The sequence below is a fragment of the Pristis pectinata genome, chromosome 4, assembly GCF_009764475.1.
Source record: "Pristis pectinata isolate sPriPec2 chromosome 4, sPriPec2.1.pri, whole genome shotgun sequence".
Classification (NCBI taxonomy): Eukaryota; Metazoa; Chordata; class Chondrichthyes; order Rhinopristiformes; family Pristidae; genus Pristis; species Pristis pectinata.
In genome coordinates this window covers 87506817-87529405 of record NC_067408.1, presented here as the reverse complement: position 1 = coordinate 87529405, position 22589 = coordinate 87506817, and the positions used below count along the sequence as shown (strand labels likewise).

Here is a 22589-nt window from a genome sequence, read left to right as displayed (position 1 = left end):
TTTTACAAACCAAATGCATAGCTTCTTATGTTTGTCCACACAGGGTTATCAACTTGTCCAGATAAACTACATCTCCTGCATGACTAAATTTATGCTTTAGGGGCTTTCACAATAGTCTTATTTCTATTTGTATATTCCATTATTACAACATTAAAGTAATTATCTTCTCCATTATATTGTCCCGTGAGATTTAAGTCAACTGAAACCAGAAGAGTAAGAAGAGACTGAGGGAGTTCAATTGGGTTGACGTCTTGGGACTAGAATTATCCAAAAACAAAAACCTCTGATATTTTCATGACCAGTGACCTTATTTGTCCAAATATACAAAAACTTGAGAAATAGTGGACATCGTGTACAAGGATAAGAAATTTATAGTGTATTTATCAAGCTTATGAATTGGACATCTCAGAAATTGGATGTCTCAGAAAGGCGACATCCATCATTAAGAATCCCCACCATCCGGGCTGTGCCCTCTTCTCGATGTTGCCATCAGGCAGGAGCTACAGGAATCTGAAGACCCACACCACAAGGTTCAATAACAGCTTCTTCTCCACTGCCATCCAACACTACCTTGGACTATATTTCTTTTTTCTCACTCTCAACTTGCACTAATGTCATTATGATTATTTTGTTGTGTAAGTTATATATGATTTATGTTAATTTAAGTTTGTTGACTTATGTTTGTCATCTTTGTAATGTATTGTGCTCTAGCTGCTGCTGCAAAAAGCTGAATGTTCATGGCATTTATACCTGGGTATGTATGCCTATGACAATAAACTTGAACTTGATATTAAAATTGTAGAAGGAAAGGCACACTATGTAGAATTTCATAGTTTTAGCACCTGGAAAAGGAAGAATAGACAGTACAACAAAAATCCTTAATTTAAATTCATGGAACAAGCAGGATGAGACGTGGTTGCAGCATTGAAGGAATAACAGAACAGCCTGAAGAGCACTGACTATGGTTGAATCAATAAAGAGACAACAATTGTTATCAAGGGATTGGAAGGTTAGAGATGATGTTATGGACTCAGTGAAAGTCCCTTTAAGATAGAGAGTGTGTGTGTATGTGTGTGTGGGGCGTGCTTACGTCAATAGAAGATAAAGGACGTAATGACGTTGTTGAAGAAGTCAGAAGAAGAAGGAGAGAGAGAGAAGGGAGAGAGACACCAGCCTGCTTGTTTTCTCTATCGATGGATGAGAAACAATAACTGTGTTTGCCACTGAAATCCATGTATGGAAGTTGGAAGTAATCCGGTGGAGTTCACTTTGTTGCTGACCTGTAGAAGGAAACAGGTATTTGTGTGTGGACGACCACGGTTCGGATGCTTTTCGGGGTGAGGAAGTCACTACCGAGTAAACACTGAAGTGTCGTTTGGGTTCCATCGTGGAACATTTGGATTTCGTATGTACTCTCTCTATGTTTTTCTACATCTACATCTTATCTTCAGACAACGGTGGTTGTTGAAGAAGCCCTTGCTCATGTTTCACCTTATGGCTTGCGGAACTGAACTTTAAGAACCATTCAGGAACTGGGAGTTTTGGACTTTGTCACACACACACACAAAGAGTTTAGTTTTGGGGTTAACGTTCGAGGTTTAACATTCTTGAATTCTAACATACTAACTTTTTTTTAACTTTTATTTTACGTATTATCATAAATAGTGATTAATAAAATAGTTTTTAACACTGAATCATGCTCAGTGTGTTTCTTTTGTTGCTGGTTCGTGACAATGAGTTGACATAAGTATGGTCATCTTATATTTCAACACCTTCTGTAATTTGCTATTGTGCATAACTGTAAAAGAAATGACATTCCCAGGTGTCAGAGTGGTATGGGCCTATTGGTGTTCAAGTCAGGGATATACTAGTAAAGTGGTCAGATTACTGGACTAGTATCTAAACGGTTGATCCATCCCACAGCTTAAATTCAAGTATAAATTTGGAATAAAAAACCACCATTGGTAAATTGTGACTATGAAACTACTGGATTGTCATATAACCTAGTATGCTATTGTCCTTAATGGAAAGAAACCTGCCATCCTTACCCAGTCTGGCCTGTATATAATTCCAGACCGACCAATGTGGTTTAGTCTTAAATACCCAGCAAGCTGCTCAGTTTAAGAGAAAGTTAAGAATTGGCAATAAATGCTGGCTTTAGCAACAAACTCCACGACCTGTGAACTAATAAAATCCACTGAGGAACCACTCCATTGTACTCTATGACACAGATAAGCAGCAGTAGATTCTGAATAGTTCAAAACCATGTGGTACTGTTGCCACTCAGCAGAAGAACTGTATTCCAGCACAATCTGTAACCTCATAGCCTGGCATATCCCTCATGTTGCCTTTACCTTCAAACAAAAGATTAGAAAATCACACAAGAAAGAGCACTAGGCATACGGAATAATGCAATACCAGTCTGATGCAGGTACAACATAGAGCCATATGCTAAGCAACTGAAGTGAAAAGATAAAGACAGTGCCAGGTGGTCCCACAATCAATAGATCAGGTCAGAGCTCTAGTCCTACCACATTCAGTTGTGAATAATGATGGAAAATTAAACAAATCACTTGAGTTGTGGATTCATGAACATATCCATTCTCACAATTCATGAGCCCAGTTCATTAATGCGGAGAACAAAACTGAAACACATTGCTGAAGGTGCAATGTGTGTTTGGATAGTGTGAGAACAGAATTAACGTATTTTAAAGCAATTGCATGTGAAGGAAAATAATTGGAGAATGCTGTAATTATGCTGCAGAAGAAACTTGAATAAGAATGAATCACAGAATGCATTACAGCATAGAAGGGTATATTCAGCCCCTCAAGTCTGTATCAGCTCTACACAAGTACAATCTAGCTAGTCCCATTCCTCCGTCCTCTCTACATAGCCCTGAAAATTCTTTCTATTTAGATACTTATCCTGCAACATTTTCAGTGCTACAGTTGAATCTGTCTCCACAATTGCCTCTGTCATTTCTGGGACTTTTGCCAATTATTCATTCTACTTCTCCTAGTTCTTGTTTCCTCTGCCAATGGGAACATTTTCTGTCTATCCTGTCTGTGCACTTCATGGTTTAAAAATTCTAGATTAGATGTCCTCACAAAAAAAAGAAAAATGAAGCATTTATAAATGGTGAGGGTTTAAAAGATATTGATGTTTGGAACAACCTGGATGTCCTTATACATGAATCACTGAAAGTTAATGTGCAAATATGGAAAGCAATTAGGAAGGCAAATGTTGTATTGGCCTTTACTGCAAAAAGATTTGGAAACAAAAGTAAAGACAATCTGCTGGAATGATATAGGATCCTGGTGAGACTGCACTTGGAATATTGTGTACAGTTCTGATTCCCCACTTAAGAAAGAACATACTTGTACTAGAATGAGTCGAGTGAATCTTTAACAGTTTAATTCCTGGGATAGTGTGAGAGATTATACCAGTGTATCTGAGTTTAGAATAATCTCAATTACATCTTCCTTTATGAAAACTGATGTTATAAAACATTTAGTACTTCAGGCAGCCTCCATGAGTAAATTTCCACTTTCATCTGATTGGGTTTTGGTCCTCCTCTTACATCTTTTTTTCCTGAAACATTAACTGTTTCTCTCTCCACAGACACTGACCATTTTCAGCATTTTCAGTTTCAGATTTCCAAAATTTGCAGTTTTTCCCCCACTAAGATTAAGGTAAGAATGTAATGTGGTAATATGGTTTATAATTTTAAACACTGAAGAGGCCATAGCATTTAGATTCCTGCAAAAAAAAAACACAATCCTTACCACTTTTTCTCTTAGAATCATGAGCAGTTTGAGTCTGAGCTGAAGTTTATCCTGCAGATTTGATCCCTTGCCAGTGCTGCTGCTTTTTCCACCTGCTTACAACCATGTTTCTCTTCTGCCTGGAGGTGTTACAACCGTCTTTTTACAAATCATTTTTTCATTTCAAGGTTTGTTTTTCCTTTTAAATAAAATTAGAAATGTTCAACTCAGTCAGTATCTTTGGAGAACATCAGTCAACATTTTGGGTTAATCTTTCATTAGCATCAACTGATATCTTGTTCCTATTTCTCTTTCTATAGCTGCTGTCTGAGCTGAGGAGCATTACTAATATTAAATGTTTTACTTAAGCTATCCAACACCTCTATAGTTTGATTCTTCCTATGCTGATTTTGATAGCTTTCCATTATGTAGTCCCAGCCTCCTCAAAGCTTCTCTAACCTTTTATCAACCAGCTACACTGGCTCCATATGTCCCAATGTCCCAAAAATATTAACTCTGGTTTTAAAATTCCTGCATCATCACCTCATTCTATTTGTGTAATGCATTTTTTTCTAACTATGGGCCAATCTTAGTAACCCATTTTGATATTTAGCTTTAGGCTGTTCATTTCACCCAGTTTTTTTTAGGCTAATATTTTATTGATTACTTCTCCTTCAAGGTCCTGTTTAAAACTATCTATTTCACCTGTCTTCTGCATCTGAAAGAAGCTATTTGGCTGTTAGTTGCTCTCTTTCTATTTCTGACTCCCCCATCTAACTCTTCCTCCTCTTCCACCTCCAATTAAATTAATACTTCTTAGTTTCATTAATTTCTGGTCCTTGAAGTACTCTGGATGTTATTGTGTTCTTTTACTGAAAGCTGTGCTCATTTGGGGGATGCAATGTATCGTGAGCAAAGATGTGAGTTTATGCCATCTTCCACATTTTTTCCCCCAAGTAGGTACCAATTTTCTTTGACTATTACTAAAATATTCCAGTGGACAAAGGAAAATAAACAAAATACTGTAGATGCTGGAAATCTGTTTTTCTCTCCATCAATAATACCTGACTGATGAGTCTTTTCAGCATTTCCTGTAAATATCTTCCATGTCTTCTAGATATAACATCACAAATGTTATATCTGCATGTTTGAATTCAATTATCTCTTTCAGTAGTATTCAATACATCTAAGAAAATCACAGCCCTTCTCCTGCACTATTAAAACTTTGGTAACTATCAGTTCAGTATGACCAAGTGAATATTTATTCCCATTCAATTTAATGTTAAAGGGAATGGAAAGGGTAATCATTGACTCTTGGTTGAATGACTTAACCTTGTGCTTCTCACCACACTAATCCAGCTGTGTAAAATAGCCTCCTTCATTTTCTTTCAGATTCCTTGCAATAGATAGCCATACATATAAGATATACACTCCCATTTGATATCAGATCAGAGTATTGTAAAATCTGGCATTTCATTATCCAGTTGTACATTTTTATAGATATTAACCAAGGTATATCATTGGTCATCTGAATGTTAAATATTTCAGGGATGTCCCTGCACTGACTGAAAATCTTAACCAAATGGAGTGAATAGAGCTGATTCACTCCCTGTGGTCTCCTCCCACCTATGCTTGCCTGGGCTGGATTTGAAGGGCTGATTTGAGTAACTCTGCACTAGCAAAGCATTCAGCAAGGCAGAGTGAGGTCTCAGGGTACTGCTGAGGTCTTGTCCCCAGAAACAAACTTTGACAGGATGCAAAACTGGGAGTGGAATTTTGTATTCTGTCAAAGCTGTGAGGCTTTTTCAAAAGTCTGATGTAGGATTGGAGGGAGGTGGATTCCCAAGAGTAATGGATGTGGCCTCACTGTTGGTTCCACATGAAATCCACCAAGAACTGGACCTGAGTAGCAATGCTATAAGTCCAGGACTAACATATGTGGGAGCAGATGAACATCTCTTTCTCTTTGGAAATTGTTTCCCACAGCCAGCACATTTCAGTACATGAAAGTAGAACTGAGATGTGTAAAATTATATTCTCATCCAAACTGTGTATCATCCAAACAATCTTTCAAGCTTCCCCACCTCTCCAACCTTTTCAAAGAATAATGAAACGCTTGGTGAGAATTCTGGTTACAAATCATTAAACTAATTTATTTCAGACAGGAAGTGAACATTAGGTCAGAGTAGCCGAAACTTGCACTTGATTCCTGCACTTGAAAAAATAGCTAACAACTTGTATTTATATAGTACTTTATCATAGTAAAACATAACACGGACTAAAAACGTCAATCCAGCCTCTTTACGTTCACTCACTTATTCAATTTATACTTCTAACTGAAAAAGACCCATTTTAAAATCATCCACGTCTAGGCCTGAATATCTGCTATTGTCTCTTAAAACCTCGACACACAGGACCCTTTCTGTAGACAGCCAGAAGAACTTGCATACTAACTTTTTCTCCAAAGTTATTTGTAATTTTCCTGGCAACTAAATATCTACCTCTCCTCTACCTCTCCTTTTCAAAACAAACTTGTTTTTGATGAATGGGATCTTTCTCCTCACAAATAGCTCTGAGAAGAGTTGATTGAGGAACTCCTGTAGCAAGTCCTGGGACTGAGATGCTTACTCTGATTAATTTTATCCCCAAATCCTTTTGGTGAACAAGAATTTCCAAAGCACAACACCATTTCAACAATTTAGAGAATAGGAATACCTTCCCTCCTTTGAGAATCATTGCACGCCTAGCTTATTGATGATGGTGCTCTGTCATATTCATCGAGGAGAACTATCATTCCCAAGATCTCTGCCCCTAACGTCGATTCTGGTGTGCACTCAATTCCAGGCTATTGAGGTTGTAGTTTGGCAAAATGTAAATAATTAATCCTACTAAGCACTTGGGCTGTACTACATTGAATTGCTTGTTTGTTCAATTTTGTTCCATTAAAAAATCCACTAAAGTTAAGTGTCGAAAAATGTGACTTGCAGTACATTTTAGGAAGCAAAATGTCATTTTATGGTATTGGTATTGGTTTATTATTGTCACTTGTACTGAAGTACAGTGAAAAACTTGTCTTGCATACCCATGGTACCGGTGAATTCATTATACAGTGTAGTTACATTGAGTTAGTACAGAGTGCATTGATGTAGTACAGGTAAAAACAATAACATTGCAGTGTCCTGTCACAGCTACAAAGAAGGTGCAGTGCAATAAGGTGCAAGGTCACGCAAGGTAGATCATGAGGTCAGAGTCTACCTCATTGTATAAGGGAACAGTTCAATAGTCTTATCACAGTGTGGTAGAAGCTGTCCTTAAGTCTGGTGGTATGTGCCCGCAGGCTCCTGTATCTTCTACCTGATGGAAGAGGAGAGAAGGGAGAATGACCTGGGTGGGTGGGGTCTTTGATTATGCTGGCCGCTTTCCCAAGGCAGCAAGAGGTAAAGACATAGTGTCCAAGGAGGGGAGGCTGGTTTCCGCGACGCGCTGGGCCATGTCCACAACTCTCTGTTCTCTTGCGAAATAAGGCCGAGTGATAAACACGTCTGAATGGTTGAGATGTAATGACGATATATTTCCAGTCGTCAGAAAGTATTTGAGCATGCCAGGTGTTACTTGTAGGAATTCGAGAATTCATCTTCCCCATTTTCGAAATATTTTGACTTAGCAGTTAAATAGGCACACCCCCACGGTCTATAGAGGTTTGTGCTACATCTGTCTTAACTCGCACTATGTCTTGCTCCCCCATCGACCGTGCACTCTGACTTAAATTGGCTCCCGAAATCCCTACCCTTATTTTCAGGTCACGCAATGGCCTAGCTTCACTGGATCTCTGTTGACCCCGTCCAGTTAGACAACCATCTGAAAGACTGGAAAGCGGGAAACTGCAAATGCTGGAAATCTAAAATAAGAATAAAATATGCTGGAATCACTCAGCAGGTCAGACAGCATCTGTGGAGAGAGAGAAACAGATTTGATGAAGGGTCATCGACCCGAAACTTTAACTCTGTTTCTGCCCTTATAGTTTTTTGAGATACCTGTACTCCACTGGTTATCCACATCCCAGGATTTCATCGCTCCACCACTGGAGTTTGTTCCTTCAATCGCATGAGTCCTGAGCTATGGAATTCCAACTCTGCCCCCACTTATATATATATATACACACACACACACACACACACACACCTTTCCTTCATTCTGCCTCTTTTAATGCATTCCTTAAAGCATTCCTCTTTGATCAAGGTTTTAGTCACCAATGTAAAGTTATACCACCTGGCCAGTTGCAGATGCTTACATCGGGCCTTTCATTGATTCCTTCCCTGCACCGCAGAGAAACTCTCAAGTTCCCACGAAGTCCGCTTCCAAAATTCCACGTGTGTAACAAATTCATAACCAATTTATACAAAACAAAATTAAAACGTCAGTTGAAATGGAGGCTGATGTATATCTGCGAGAGTACTGCCTTCGCTTGAAGGCTACATTTTGATCCTGGTTCATCCCTGGGAAATGTTGCGGGAGAATTAAAAAAAACGTTGAACCAGTTTAAACAGCGTAAGTAAGTCATTGCAGAGCATTTGAATATAAACTTGAGCACGGAGCGGTTATTTTGCAGGTTTCGTAATGTCTTGTACCAAACTGAGTGAGTGCACTATATGCATATGTATTTGAACTTCTATACCATGGTTTCAGTACATGTGCCTATATTTCGTCTTTGCAAAATCGAGGATACAAAACGCACTGCCACTGTGGAGTAACCTAAGGGCATTTGGTTCACTTTTCCAGCAGCGAAGTATTTCCCACCCAGTTACCGTCACAGGATTCCAGCCGGCAGTTTTATATCCAAATAGGTCCTCACGAGCTTTGACAGAATTAATGGGATATATCCAATTAAAATGAAAAAGTCAGATTGGTTAAGACTTCCACTATAGCTATCATATTGATTTGTAAAGCGACTGGAGACATTTTAATTAAATTCCAAAATACACTGCGCTACTCTCGACAATTTTACCCGGCAGTAGTGACCAAACTTATTTAAAATTCACCTTTGGCTTGATCCTTACGAGAATTTAACAGTAAACTAAATGCCATTTACCCATTTGTAAGGGCGAATGTAAGAAACAATTGTGCAAATTGCCGAATTATGTAAAATAAACAATTAGGATTGACCAAGAGCCGTCATTGAAAATAGCGCGATGATTGAATAGAAACCGAACTACACGGCATTAAGATTAAAAAGATCATTGCATAAATACTGTCATACAACAGGGAAACAGATCCTTGGTCCGCTGTGTCCGTGCCGAGCATCAAGTACTCTCTGTACTAATCCCTCTTCCCAGCATTCGGCCCGGAGCCTTCCATGCCATGGCATTTCAAGTGCTTTTCTAAATACTTAATACATGTACACACAATCCATGTTTAAAATGCTTATCTTGGAATTCCAAAACTGAGATTTCCGATCCGCTTTTATACTTTTGGGGTCTTTCTTTTTACTGTTCCGTCGTAATTTCAATCACAATTCCTTTTTGGTAGTGCTTCAGAGAAATGGTGCTAATGGTATCAAATATTTCCACGTATATTCCTTTGTTGGTTCAGACTAGTGCTCTTGGAGGAGAGGCTCATTTACCGACCTATTTAGCTGGTAAACCAGATGTATGGAGAGGCTGATAAACTTTAAAAAAATACCAATCACTTATAAATAGCCCAGATGATTTTAACCTAAAGAACTGCGCAGGCATTTTCAGGTTGTGTTGCAGAGTGCATCAAAAATCTTCCATAAAACTTCAATATTAAAATATTTCAGAGGCAAGGACTTATACAAATGCTAATTCATTTGGTTGATGGTTTAATTTTTCCCCTTATTTATTTGCTTTCCACTCGTTGAATGAAATCAAGTTTGGCCAGGCTTGGCAAACCTAAAGAGGGCCGTTTTGTGCAAGTTTATTTTAATTCCCAACAATGTGGCCAAAAAGGACGTTCATTGAAATATCCCATATTTCTGTCTTCCCAGTAAGGCGATTTAGCGAGGCGTTGCTGAGGCCACCGTGCGGGTATGGTTCTCTCAGCACGAACCATCATGACTTTGCACACTAGCTGTTTGGCGAAACATTAGCTACAACAATGAGGGGGAGGGAGCGGTGCCTCGCAGCCATAAAGATCTGTGAAGCTCTGATACAAAGAAGTAATAATGTGTTTGTGGGCTGATAGGCAGGGCCTGGTCGAGCTGGTTTCTGCTGATTGATGTTTCTTCTCTCGCGTTTGCAAAATTTCTGGGTTGTTTGGATATGTCAAGCGAGATTTCGCAGGTGCCGGAGGGAAAGGGGGGTGGGGAGAATGATGATGCACCAACGGTGGTGGAAAGTTGGGAAAGGATGGCGCGCTTTTACTCTGACTCGAGCTGCTTTGAAATAAACTGGTTTCAGTGTGCAGCTGAGCGGAAGGAAGTTCTGATGTTTCTGAAGCCCGCGTGTTCAAGGACCTCACTCAAGGAGGAACGACTGCTTAAAGGAAAAAGGGGGCGGTTAAAATACCAGGGTTACAGAGGTTTCTAACTGTGAGCTCGACAGAGTTACTTCTGCTTTTAAAATGGAACAGAAACAGCTCACCACAGCATACATTTCGGAGTTTTCCGTCATTTAGATCCCGCTAAACTATAGGTGTAATTTACTTTTTTTCGCAACTTTAAATAAAGAATGTGATATTTTCACGTATTCGCAGTTTTATGCTGGTCAGCCACTGAACTCCGTGCGGAGGCTGGACCCGCCATAAGTTCCGTGCCGTCGCTTTATCGGGCGGGGAAAACTAAATCCCGGGGATGTGAGAGTGATAAATTGTGAAATGTATATTTTACCTAATTTTCAGAATTTAATTTCTAAATCTCGCGACACAGCCTGTGCATACCTGTTTGTTCTATGGGCGTGTTACGCGTACGATCGCTGGAGGTTTATCAGTGTGCTGTGTGTGTGAGAGAGTGGGGGAGGAGTGGTTACATGACGCGAAATAAATTACTTATTTTATCCATTTCATATTTGCGTTTAAAAGGCCACAGCCAGACCCGCTCTGATGTAACTTTGAGATGCAGCCCGTTCACCATTAGTCATATTTTAAAATAAGCCTCGTGTCGTTCGAACTTTTTAAACATGCCCTGTGCATTTCATTCCACACATCACGATGTTACATGTGCTATTTGTTTCCAGGAGGTCCCGATCACCCAAATAACTGCGCGGGCGTGTATGTGTTTTATTTCATCTATTGAACTGACGACCAAGCAGAGAGAACCTGAAGGTTGTTTAGTAAAAGGCATTGTTGGACGTGTTTTGTTCCTCTCCTTTGGCGGTGCAGCAGTGGGGAGGAAATGAGTTCACGGCCGTTCTGCTGACACAAGCATGTAATGAGAGATGAAGCCGCGATACCGCACTGAGGCGTCTCATTCACCCGCTTTTCGCCTGATCGCTCTGCCAGGTGTTTCGTGGTCTCGGTTTCAAAATGTTTTGCACATTTGTAATTCTCCCCCATCCGCTTCTTCAGGCTGAACATATTAAATCATATATACCGTTTACATGGCTACAGCCTACATGTATACAACGGCGACATTGTGAGCGTTTTCTCATTCTCTAGATTGATGTAAGATGGTTGATTGATGAGCTCAATACGCAACCTGAATTTTTAAAGGGCACTCGGCATTTCCATCGGACTTCATGTGGGTTCGCGTTGAAGTCTTTGCAGTACGGTGATTGGTTAAATTTGGTAAACGTTTGCTATTGAACATTTACTTTCTGTTTTGCTGCTGAATGTGTTCTGTACTACCAACGCGTAAGAATTTCCAGTCGTTGGTGGATTTATCCGATAGGAGTCGGTCAGTTCTGAATTAATCAAACAGCTTTCGGGTAGTTAAATACGGAAACATATAAGAAAATTGAACATTCACCAATCAAAGCTTGATCATTTGCTGTAAATATTTTCTTCCAGACGTTGATTTATTTATCGCAGTGGTTTAATTATGGCGCGGTGCAAAATTGAGCTTCTTTTGTAAGCGTGAGAATGCCTTGCGGCAGTGATTTTGTGTTGATTGCCTATTATCACGGATAGACTGGCAGTTGCTGATTGACGTTTTACAGCGTCGAGCTGGTACTGGGCTCATTCCGAACAGCAATTCGAAGGACAGGGACATGGGCACACCGGGTAAGGGCAAACTACTTATAAAATTGCCCTCTTTCATTCCAGTAGCTACATTCTTCAGGCTTTCGCCAGGGAGTTGCTGAATTTCTTGTTCCACGAATGCAGACTATGCCTCCTCCAGTCATTAAAATCAAAGTAAACATGCGTTCAGTAACTTTAATACATAAGCAACTTACTTCCATTCATCAACTTTTTTGTTGATGTACAGTGTGGTAAAGATATTTGTGAATGTAATTACTTGGTCTATAATTGTAATTTCAGTTATTTCACATGCTTTCGATTTAAATCAGTCAATCGAGGAATTGCAATATCTCGATAAATCCAGTTTACCACATCAGAAGTCAACCTTAGTTTGATCAATATGTCAGGAATAAAGCAATACATGAACGCATCTTAGTTACTTATAACATGTGTGTTATCCGACAAATTATAGCGGAAGGGTATGAACATCCCATCCTGGTCTAAATTTTTACATAGGTGGAAAATTCTTGCCTGTATTATTTTAATATTACAGATTGATTTCACTAATTTGAATTTTCACTGTTGTCTTTTTGGTGGGGAAGCTGTTTGAGAAATATATATTGTATCAGAATACAACGGACACAGGGTAAAAACCATTGACATTTAATGTTTTCCAGAATCCGCGGTAGTGCGGGGAACCTGGACAAGTTTATTTTTGTATTTCTTTTCCTTGCACGCATATCCTTTGAACCGTCATTTCTAACTGCGGTAATTAAACCGGTGTCGGAAATTCTGTTCCTATCTACTACGTCAAGGTATATGTTTTGCTGCGGGGGCGCGCAAGGAAGTAAATGAAACTGGCACCAGTGATTAGAGCAGTCTGTGAGCGTCTTTGGACTGCATTGTTACAGAAAGCTCTGGACATGAATAATACAAGAGTGCCTGAAACTTACGGCCTTAAGATGCATATCCGGGTTTTTCAACAACGTATTTATATAGCGCTTTTAATGCCGCTCAACGTCTGAAGGCGCTTCATGGGAACATTGTCAAACAAAACTTGGCAGTTAGTCATATGAGCAGGAGTTAATTCACATTATCAAAAGCTTATCAATGAGAGATTTTAAGGATCACCTTAAAGGAGAGAGAGACGGAGGGCATTTCAGGGCTTGGGGCCTCGACAGCTGAAGAGACTGCTGCCAGTGCAGGAATTGTGAGAAGCTCAAGGCTGTGGCACACTGAAGCCCTGCATGGGTGGCAAAAGGAGCACACCACCTCACATACTACCTACCCAACTGCCCCATCAGCCACATCCTGCAGTGTCTATGGAAGAGACTACAGTTCCCACATTGGCTTTATCCATTAAGGAAGAAGAAGGCCTAAGGAACATATGGTTGATGGAAAGACAGCTGAAGGTCCAGCAGTTCATTGATAACTGAAATCCGTGTTCATCAGCACCATTAATGCCATCTCTGACTTTGAAATGCCCACCCTGGAGCGAGACAAGAAGGGAGGTGAACATATCAAGAACAGACAATTAGTGCTCACGGAAAGGCACACATTAAAGTATTCTTCCATCATGTCTCTGTCCTTTGTGAGATCCTTGACTCCATAACAACCTATATTTTTCAGCCTCATTGACACCCTGACTGATGAAAAGTTGAAAAGACTGTATGTCTACTGAAGAACAACTTGGTTTTAAAAGCAGATAATACCCCTGGTGAAGCTTTAAAACTTGGTGGAGATGAGCTTTGGTCACTAATCCATAATCATATCTTCCAGATCTGGAAGAAGGAGGACATTCCAGGACACCAAAAAGATGGCATAGTTGTGATCATCTTTAAGGAAGGAGACAAAATCTGATTTTCCCTGCTTCTTGCCTTAAGGAAAGTCGTCGCTTGGATCTTCCCTGACTGCCTCCTCCCAGTGGCTGAAGAGCTGCTCCCAGAATTGCAATGTGGATTACATACATTTAGAGGCACAAGCGGCATGATCTCATCATGTGATAACTCCAAGAACAATACAGAAAGCAGCTTCAACCTCTATACATGGCCTTCCATGACTTCACAAAAGCCTTTGATTCCATTAGCTGAGAGGGACTATCAAGCATCCTTCACAAATTTGGATGCCCACAGAAATGAGTCTCCATCATGTGTCTACTTCATGATGACATGCAAGCTGTAGTTCTTAACCAGTGGGTCTAGAACAGACCCAATCTCAGTGTAGATAGATATCAAGCAAGACTGTGGCATTGTCCCAACATTTTTCACAATCTTTCACACCATAATGCAGCTCCAATAAACTTCTTACTGAATGGAGGTAATCTACAGAACGATTGGAAAACTACTCAACCTTTGTCATCTCCACTCCAGAGCCTATGTCATTTGCGTGCCTGACAACATATTCTCAAAATATTCATTCTTTGTTGAGCTCCATCACAGCAAAAGATTACCAGGTGTACAAAGGAAAAGATTCAAGGATATTTTTAAAGTGTAATATTTCCATTGACTAAACAGAATCCCTGCCTCACAACCACTTAAAAAGAAAAAGGAGCATTCAAGGTGGCATCAAGAACCTTGATTCCATTAATTGGGAGTGCACATAAGTCCAGGCTAAATGGCAGAAAGAGTGCAAACTTGGTCCCAGCTGTCTACAGGTTCCACATTGGTCTCCTCAGAACCCACTGAACTAGAGTCATAGCAAGTCAACATTAACCCTGACAGACTATCTAAGAAGGGATAAATCTAGAGACAATGGGGAGAGGTGGGTGGAAATGTTTGAGAGGCCATAGTTGGAGGAATGCAGAGAAAAGGGTTATGGATATGGAAGATTAGTAGGAGCGGAAAGGGTGAGCCTATGAAATGAATAGAAATCAAAAAATTTTGATCAAACCGCTGATTTAATCAGGAGGTAATGTAGTTGAGAAAGCACCAGAATACTGTAAGAATGGGACTTATTGTAGGTTAGGACATAGCACTAGAGTTTTGGATGATGTCAAGTTTAGAGACCATAGAATGAATAAAGCTGACTCGGTGTGGTGTTGTAATAGTCAAGTTTGAGAGTAACAAGGAATTGGATGATAGCTTTAGCAGAAGTGATGTGGAGCAAAATTATAGATGTGGAGATAGGCATTCTTAGTAAAGGAGCCCAAATATAACACCATAGTTATTACTGGTTATGGCATGGTAGGAGGCCAGTCACCTATTTGGTCCATACTGGTTCCCAGCAGAACAATCCAATCAGCCCCATTCCCTTTTACCTTAATAGGTCTGCAACTTATTCCCCCTCATATGCCCATCAACTACCTACACTAACTCCTGCATCATTGTACAAGCCTTTCTGAAAAGTCTGGTTCAATGTCAGATAATTGCCATGGAGAGGGAACTATCACTCCACATGCAGTCCATTAAGTGGTCCCTGCCTTTCTAGGACTGGGAAGACCCAATTTTATGCCATTTAGACCTGGCATTGAATCAGAGGTACTGTTCATTTGAATGGATATTCCAGCCTGTAGATTAGGAGGAAAAATTAGCTATTGTTTTCTGACTTCTGTTGTAATTATATTAGTACTTCAATGTTTTTAACTTAATTTTTAAAATTATTAACAACTTAAAATTTTTAAATGTAATGTCCCTGAGTATCAGAGATATTTAAAACTTACAAAATACAAAACCAGCATTTAAGTATGCAAAACCTGTCTCCTGTCAAAGACTGTCAGAGCAATCCTAGAGCAATGCCACAGCAGTAGGTTGCCTGAGTATTTACTGCTGAGGCTGTGGTAAATATTCCTGGGTGCTTTCTGGGTGCAAAGAGTCATTTTGCCCAACCCCTTACATGCAGCTCAGATGTGTGGAGGCAATGGATCACATTTGGCTCTTTCAGCCCAATAGCTTCAGCCTATACAATATTAATCTTTGGAAAATTTCTGTTTTTCAATTTTTGGATATCAGAGAAATGGTGTGACAGTTTTGATAGTAGTGGAAGGATTGAGAGAGGATGGCAAGGAAAGAGACTGCTTGTCTTTACTGTATTTGTGAAAACTGGCAGTGTTTCTGGACGATTTTGCTGAGGGACTGCACATATGTGACAAAATGAGTGGTGCTCCAAAAGTAACAATATGATCATGGTAAAAGAAACCATTGCCAGTGTCTCTATGTTTGGAAAAGTAAGAAATTACATTTATTACACAAGCTAAGTACTCTAACAAGTTAATCCAAATACTTTATTTAAAAACTATTGTTTATGCTGCACATTGTTATGCTTTTTGGAAAATGGGAGCAAATAAAAAAGTATTTTTACCGAGTTCACACATAAAACTTCAATTTTACAGTTTTAATCTATGATGAAACTTGATAGAGGATTTATAAGATATTCTATTACACTATTGTTAAATATAAGTATCTTACAACATGCAATTTAGCAATGGATGTAAGACAAACAGTATAATGGTAACAGTTGTCAGACTACTGTGCTTTGAAAAGTAGTATCTTTGATAGGTCATGGCTAGGATCGCCAGTGTCATCAAAACTAAATGTACTCATTTACCAAGCACAGCAATCCATATTTATACTAGAAATTGTGCAGCATGTTTAAAGGCTGACGAATAATTGAATTAGATAGAAGAGGTGGGTGGATGAGGGAATTATAACAGTAGGCAGTGGTGATGAACATTGGGGAGGGATGATCAGATGTTAAGGATGAACTAGGAGGTATCAAGAGAGTGTGTTGAAGGGGAGAAATAAGGGAAAATAAGACAATTCTGTCAAGCCTGAGTTTAGTGCTTGAATTTTTCCTTTGTGGGGTTGGAGATGGGTGCTGGTTGAGAAGTAGGGAAATGGGATATAGTGCAAGAAAAAGTGAGGAATCTTGTGAACTTTGGAGATGAGCAGAGATTCAAGATCAGTGTTGGAGTTTGTTACTTGTGCTTACTGGTGAAGGAGTATTATATTCCATGTTCATCAGGGAAGACTCACTGTTCACTGGGATGGATCTTTGATACCTTCCTTGTCACATTCCTGGCCACTTTAGAATGTACAATGCATGTGCTACTTTACAAATAGTCACTTCATTGGTTCCAACTCATTGGCTGGTACTTGGCTCTTTTGGTTCTGGTCTTTTGCTTAAATTGGCTGTTGATCATTTCAATCAGTGAGGGTATATATGATATTTTCAGTCGCTGGGAAGCCAGGGAGAGGTGAGGTCGTGTTCAGTTGAAGGGGACTGTGGGGGAGGTTTTGATCTGTTGGAATTTACATCAGAGTGGAAGGGGAAATTGGACATCAGTGGTGTATTCTGCTACATTCCTGATCAGAAATTATCAAGTTTCAATTTTTCTGACTAAAAATTAGTCAAGGTTTTCCTCCACATTGGAGATATTGATATACGTTATCACATTCTCCCTCACTGCTCTCTTGCTATGAAACAGATGGCTTCCAGCAGATTTTTTTTCCTCTGTGGTCTCCACAGATGATGTTGGGCCACAGTTTTTACATTTGCATCTCTTTACACCCCACCATTTGACATTTTCAATTTTATAATCTGTATGGTTTCCAAATGTCATGAAGGATTGATTTCTTGAATGTTACTTGACATGCATTTTTAGTACTAATTTTCTTTCAGTGGTGAGAGTTGATTTCTAAGGACAAGTGCTGACTGACATACTTTCTGCTGCACTTAGCAGTATCCGCAAGGTTGTAATCACAGTTTATTTTAGGAAATGAGGAATTGGGGATTGTTTGGATTTCCATTTGAGGCGGTGAAATAAGGTTATATACTGTCCCATGATGTTCAGGTTGTCACTGTGTGTTCACTGCATTGCTGTTGTTGTACCTTTTGGTTCTATGGTTAAGGGTTACATGTAAATAAAATAAATTCTTAGAACATTCCAAAGAGCCTCATGGCTAATGAAGTACTTTTATGCTAATCATTGATGCAATAAAGGAAAACATGGCAGTCAGTTTGTATGCAAGGTCACAAAACGATAACCAATTGTACCTTAAATAACGGGTTAAAAGTATGCACAGAATTTTGAATGGAAGTATATTGACCTCCAAACTGGGTTAAAAACAAAATAAAAGGTGTTCTGTTTCTACGCATGGTATGCTTTAGGCCCTGAGCAAATGAAAATAGAGGAGCAAATGCCTGCTTAAGACCCCCACTACAACGTTAATTTGTCTTGTTAGGCAGCACCACTGTGTGGGTAAACCAGCCCATTAACAAAGGAAAATAACTTGCCTGAGTATGAAGCAGAAGTAATTTCCCTGACCCCACAATAAAGGATCCTCTCGCTAATTCTCCCCACCTCTTTCTCAATCTTCCAAGACATCTAACTCCCACTCTACTATCACACCATAATTAGTTCAGAGCCCAAAAACTTGCAGTTTTGGTATTGGGTGAGTGCTTACAGTGGACCCACTGGAATTTATAGACCAGTGCGTTTATTGATTCTGGTTGAGGGATAAAACTTGACCAGTCAAGACACTGGGAGAATTCTCCAGCTCTTGTTCCAGTTACTCCATTGGGTCTTGTATATCAGATTCACATTAATAGTTTCTACTGCAAAAAAAGTACTAATGACAGAGCAGTATTTTCTCAGTACAGTGCCAGAATGTTAGCTTCAACATATTCATCATTATGATGTGGAGTTCACTGACATGGTTGGCATTCATTTGCCTAACATTTATTTTCTTAATTGACCTTGTGTTCTAATCTATGAAGTGATGCCTGAACCTTTGGCCCATTGGTTCAGAGGTGAGGATGCTACCATTAGGTGGAGGCTGATAGCATGTAACAGATTAAGAATAATACATTTTGGAGAAAAGATTAAGATGACAAAAACCTAGGGATTAGGGAGTGGAAATTTTAAGGCTTCAGATGTACAAATCTTTAATTGAAGAGACTGTTAAAGCTATTCTTACAAAATATATGCATGATTTATAAAATGTCATGAATTAAGTATAAAAGCTAATTGCTAATGCTACACCCAGTCAAATAATGGGTTAACTCGTGTTAAGAAATTTTTATCCAGTTTTCAGTGTTGTACTACAAAATTAATCTTGACACAGTGAAATTTTAGTTGCAGCTTCTTAAATTGATACCATCACTAAAAAGCCTTTGGTTATACAGAGAAAACAGAGAAACTGGACACTTAAGGGCAAGACAAAATCACAGTTGTCAGATGTGTTCAAAATTATTAAGGGTCTTGCCACTGTGACGTATCTTGGTTATGTTGTAGGTCAAGGCAAGCAAGCTCCTGTTCAGGCAAAAGTTCAAGCAATCTGAGTTCCCTATTCCCACAGGTACGAGGACTGTTAGAAGATTTTTGGGAATGGTTGGACATTATTGAAAATTTTGTAAAAATTTTGCTGATATTGCTCTTCCCCTAACTAATCTTCTGAAGAAGGGAGTAAAGTTTGTTTGGACAGATTCTTGTCAAGAAGCATTTGAGAAGCTGAAAGCCATTTTATGCTACCATCCTGTGCTCAAAACACCTGACTTTGAAAAGCCATTTTCATTAGCAGTAGATGCCAGTGACGAAGCTGCAGGAGCTGTGTTATTGCAGAAGGGTGACCTTGATGATATTGACCATCCTGTAGCTTACTTTTCAAAGAAATTTAATGAGCATCAAAAGAATTATTCCACCATAGAGAAAGAATTACTGTCGCTTGTTTTAGCCTGGCAACATTTCAGTGTATATGTTTGCACCGCTCAGAAACCATTGACTGTATATACAGATCATAACCCATTGGTGTTTCTGAGCCGAGTCAAAAACAAGAACAGAAGGCTGTTAAACTGGAGTTTAATTTTGCAAGAGTTTGATCTCATGATAACTCACATTAAAGGCAAAGATAATGTGATTGCTGATTGTCTTTCCCGATGTTAAATGGGAAACATGTATCTGTACTAATCTGATAGTCTGTAGTTGTGTAGCATGATGATTATTAACATTACTAACTGTATGCGCGGTTAAATTTTTCTTGGGAAAAATTTTTTTTTAGGTGGGAGGTGTTACGGATTCAGTGAATGTCCCTTTAAGATAGAGAGTGTGTGTGTATTTGTGTGTGTGGCGTGCTTACGTCAATAGAAGGTAAAGGATGTAATGACGTTGTTGAAGAAGTTAGAAGAAGAAGGAGAGAGAGAGAGAGAGAGAGAGAGAGAGAAGGGAGAGAGACACCACCCTGCTAGTTTTCTCTATCAATGGATGAGAAACAATAACTGTGTCTGCCACTGAAATCCATGTATGGAAATTGGAAGTAATCCGGTGGAGTTCACTTTGTTGCTGACCTGTAGAAGGAAACAGGTATTTGTGTGGACGACCACGATCCGGATGCTTTTCGGGGTGAGGAAGTCACTACCGAGTAAACACTGAAGTGTCGTTTGGGTTCCATCGTGGAACATTTGGATTTCGTATTTACTCTCCCTATGTTTCTCTACGTCTACATCTTATCTTCAGACAACGGTGGTTGTTGAAGAAGCCATTGCTCATGTTTCACCTTATGGCTTGCGGAACTGAACTTTAAGAACCATTCCTGAACTTGGAGTTTGGGACTTTGTCACACACACACACAAAGAGTTTAGTTTTGGGGTTAACGTTCAAGGTTTAACATTTTTGAATTCTAACATACTAACATTTTTACTTTTATTTTACGTATTATCATAAGTAGTGATTAATAAAATAGTTCTTAACACTGAATCATGCTCAGTGTGTTTCTTTTGTTGCTGGTTCGTGACAGTAAATTAAGAAAAATAATCTCTAGTGGTCAGTGAGTTGGTAACCAGAAGTGATAAATTTAATATCTCTGAAAGACTGGAGAGATTTTGTTATATGCAGATTACATTTGTAATGTCTACCACCAACAGCAAATTACAGTTTTTGAAAAGCAAAAAAATTGTGGATGCTGGATATCTCAAATATAAACATTAATTAGTGGACTTACTCTGCTGACCATGCAGCATGTGTGGAGAGAGGAAGATAGTTAATATTTTGGTTCGATGACCCTTCAACAGAACTGGGAAAAGTATGAAAACAAGACTGGTTTAAGCTACAGAGAACAGGAGAGGTGAAAGAAGAAATGAAATGACTGTGATAGGATGGAGAATAAGGTTGTCCAGGTGACAAACATACTGTTGATGCTGTCCAGGTGAGTGTGATGTATGTTTTTTTAATCATAGTTGTTCAGTTTGGAGAAGTATAGATAGAGGGAGATGAATGAGGCCAGTGAAGAGATGGAGGGTGGGGGGAGGGGAGGGCAATGCTGGAATTGTGAGATGTATGACATAGCAGTTGCTGGAAATCTGAAATAAAAGGAAATGCTGAAAATATTCAGCAAATCAGGTAGCATTTGTGGAGAGAGAAAAAAACAAGTTAATGTTGCAGGTGGATGGCCTTGCATCAGAACTGGCTTTGGACTTGTTAGCTCAGGGAAACATCTTTTCCGCCTCTGACGTGTTGAGCCCTTTAAGAATTTTATAAGTTAAAATGAGATGACCTCTTATTCTTTTAAACACCAAAGAATACAAACCTAGTCTACTTAATTTCTTCACGCACAGCAAACCCATGGTCTATGTAACCAGTATAGTGAATTTTTGTTGCACTCTTAAGCGAGCATATCCTTGTGTAAGGAGACCAGAACTGTAAACAATACTCCAGGTGCAGTCTCATCAAGGACCTATATAATTGCAGTAGAACTTTTTACTCCTGTACTCAAATCCTCTCCAGATAAAAGAGATGTTGGTCTTTTAACATCTGCTAAATACCTCAGCATTTTCTGTCCTTATTTCAAATTACACTTTTTCTTGGTGTTATGTTTTATGAAGTTTTACAAGAATGATGAAAAAAGGGGAACATTACACATGTCTCCTAAACATTATCTGGTGCTTACAGCTAAAGTATTCTGGGATATGATTATTCAATAAAGACAGGTGCAGGCTCACATATGGTGCTGTCTCTTTTCCACATTCAAATAGCCTGCCAATACTTGAAGTCCAGGCTCACACATGGAGTTTGACTTTTTGCTTGAGATATTGGAGGATAACTGATATGTCTTGGATATTATTATAATTTGAATCTATCTTAAGGAAAGGAGGGCAATATAAACAATAAAAGTAATTTAGTTTGATTATCGAGGCCAATGAGGGGAAAAAAAAGCATTTCTATAAAATGCGTAAGAGTGTAAGCACATGAGAAAGAGGAGCAGGACTAGGCCTTTGGGCTCCTTGGGTCTGCTCCTCAAGATCATGGCAAAATGTTGGATATGTGTATTCGGGATTTGTAAGCATTTGAAAATGATAAATCGGGGTACCATTCTGGCATAGTGGAAGTGTAATCCAGTACTTCAGATGGACTGAAAGGGAGGTGAATATTCAAGTAATAAGGACAAATTGACGCTGCAGCTGACAGGCTCAATAATCAAAAATAGAAAATGATGCAAAGTTTTGACGACGTACAAAATTCCTGACAATCAAGCTTTGAAAAACACAGGTCAATACGTATCAAAGACCTACTGGATCAGTACTCCGGAGGTTTGAACTAATAATATAGACGATGAGAATTCAAATCCCCCCGTAGCATCTGGAAATTTTACGTTTGAAAAATCTGCAAGTGGAATGTTTCCATCAGTACATGCGACATGAAATTGCCGGATTGCCGCTAAAATCCAGTTGGTTCAAAAATGTATTTTTTTATTAAAAAGAAA

At 39.2% G+C, this 22589-nt stretch overlaps 1 protein-coding gene across 10 annotated transcripts in view; it reads left to right on the top strand.

Moving 5' to 3' along the window:
• The window catches only part of bcor (BCL6 corepressor), a 263295-nt gene that overhangs the window by 91806 nt on the left and 148900 nt on the right, over nucleotides 1-22589 (top strand). The window contains exon 1 of one of the 10 annotated variants that reach the window (XM_052014809.1): nucleotides 11688-11940. The exons of the other annotated variants lie outside the window; for them this stretch is intronic. The gene's annotated coding sequence lies outside the window, so the exon portion shown is untranslated. Of the gene's footprint in view, nucleotides 1-11687; nucleotides 11941-22589 lie in introns of those variants that run through there. 10 annotated transcript variants of the gene reach the window in all.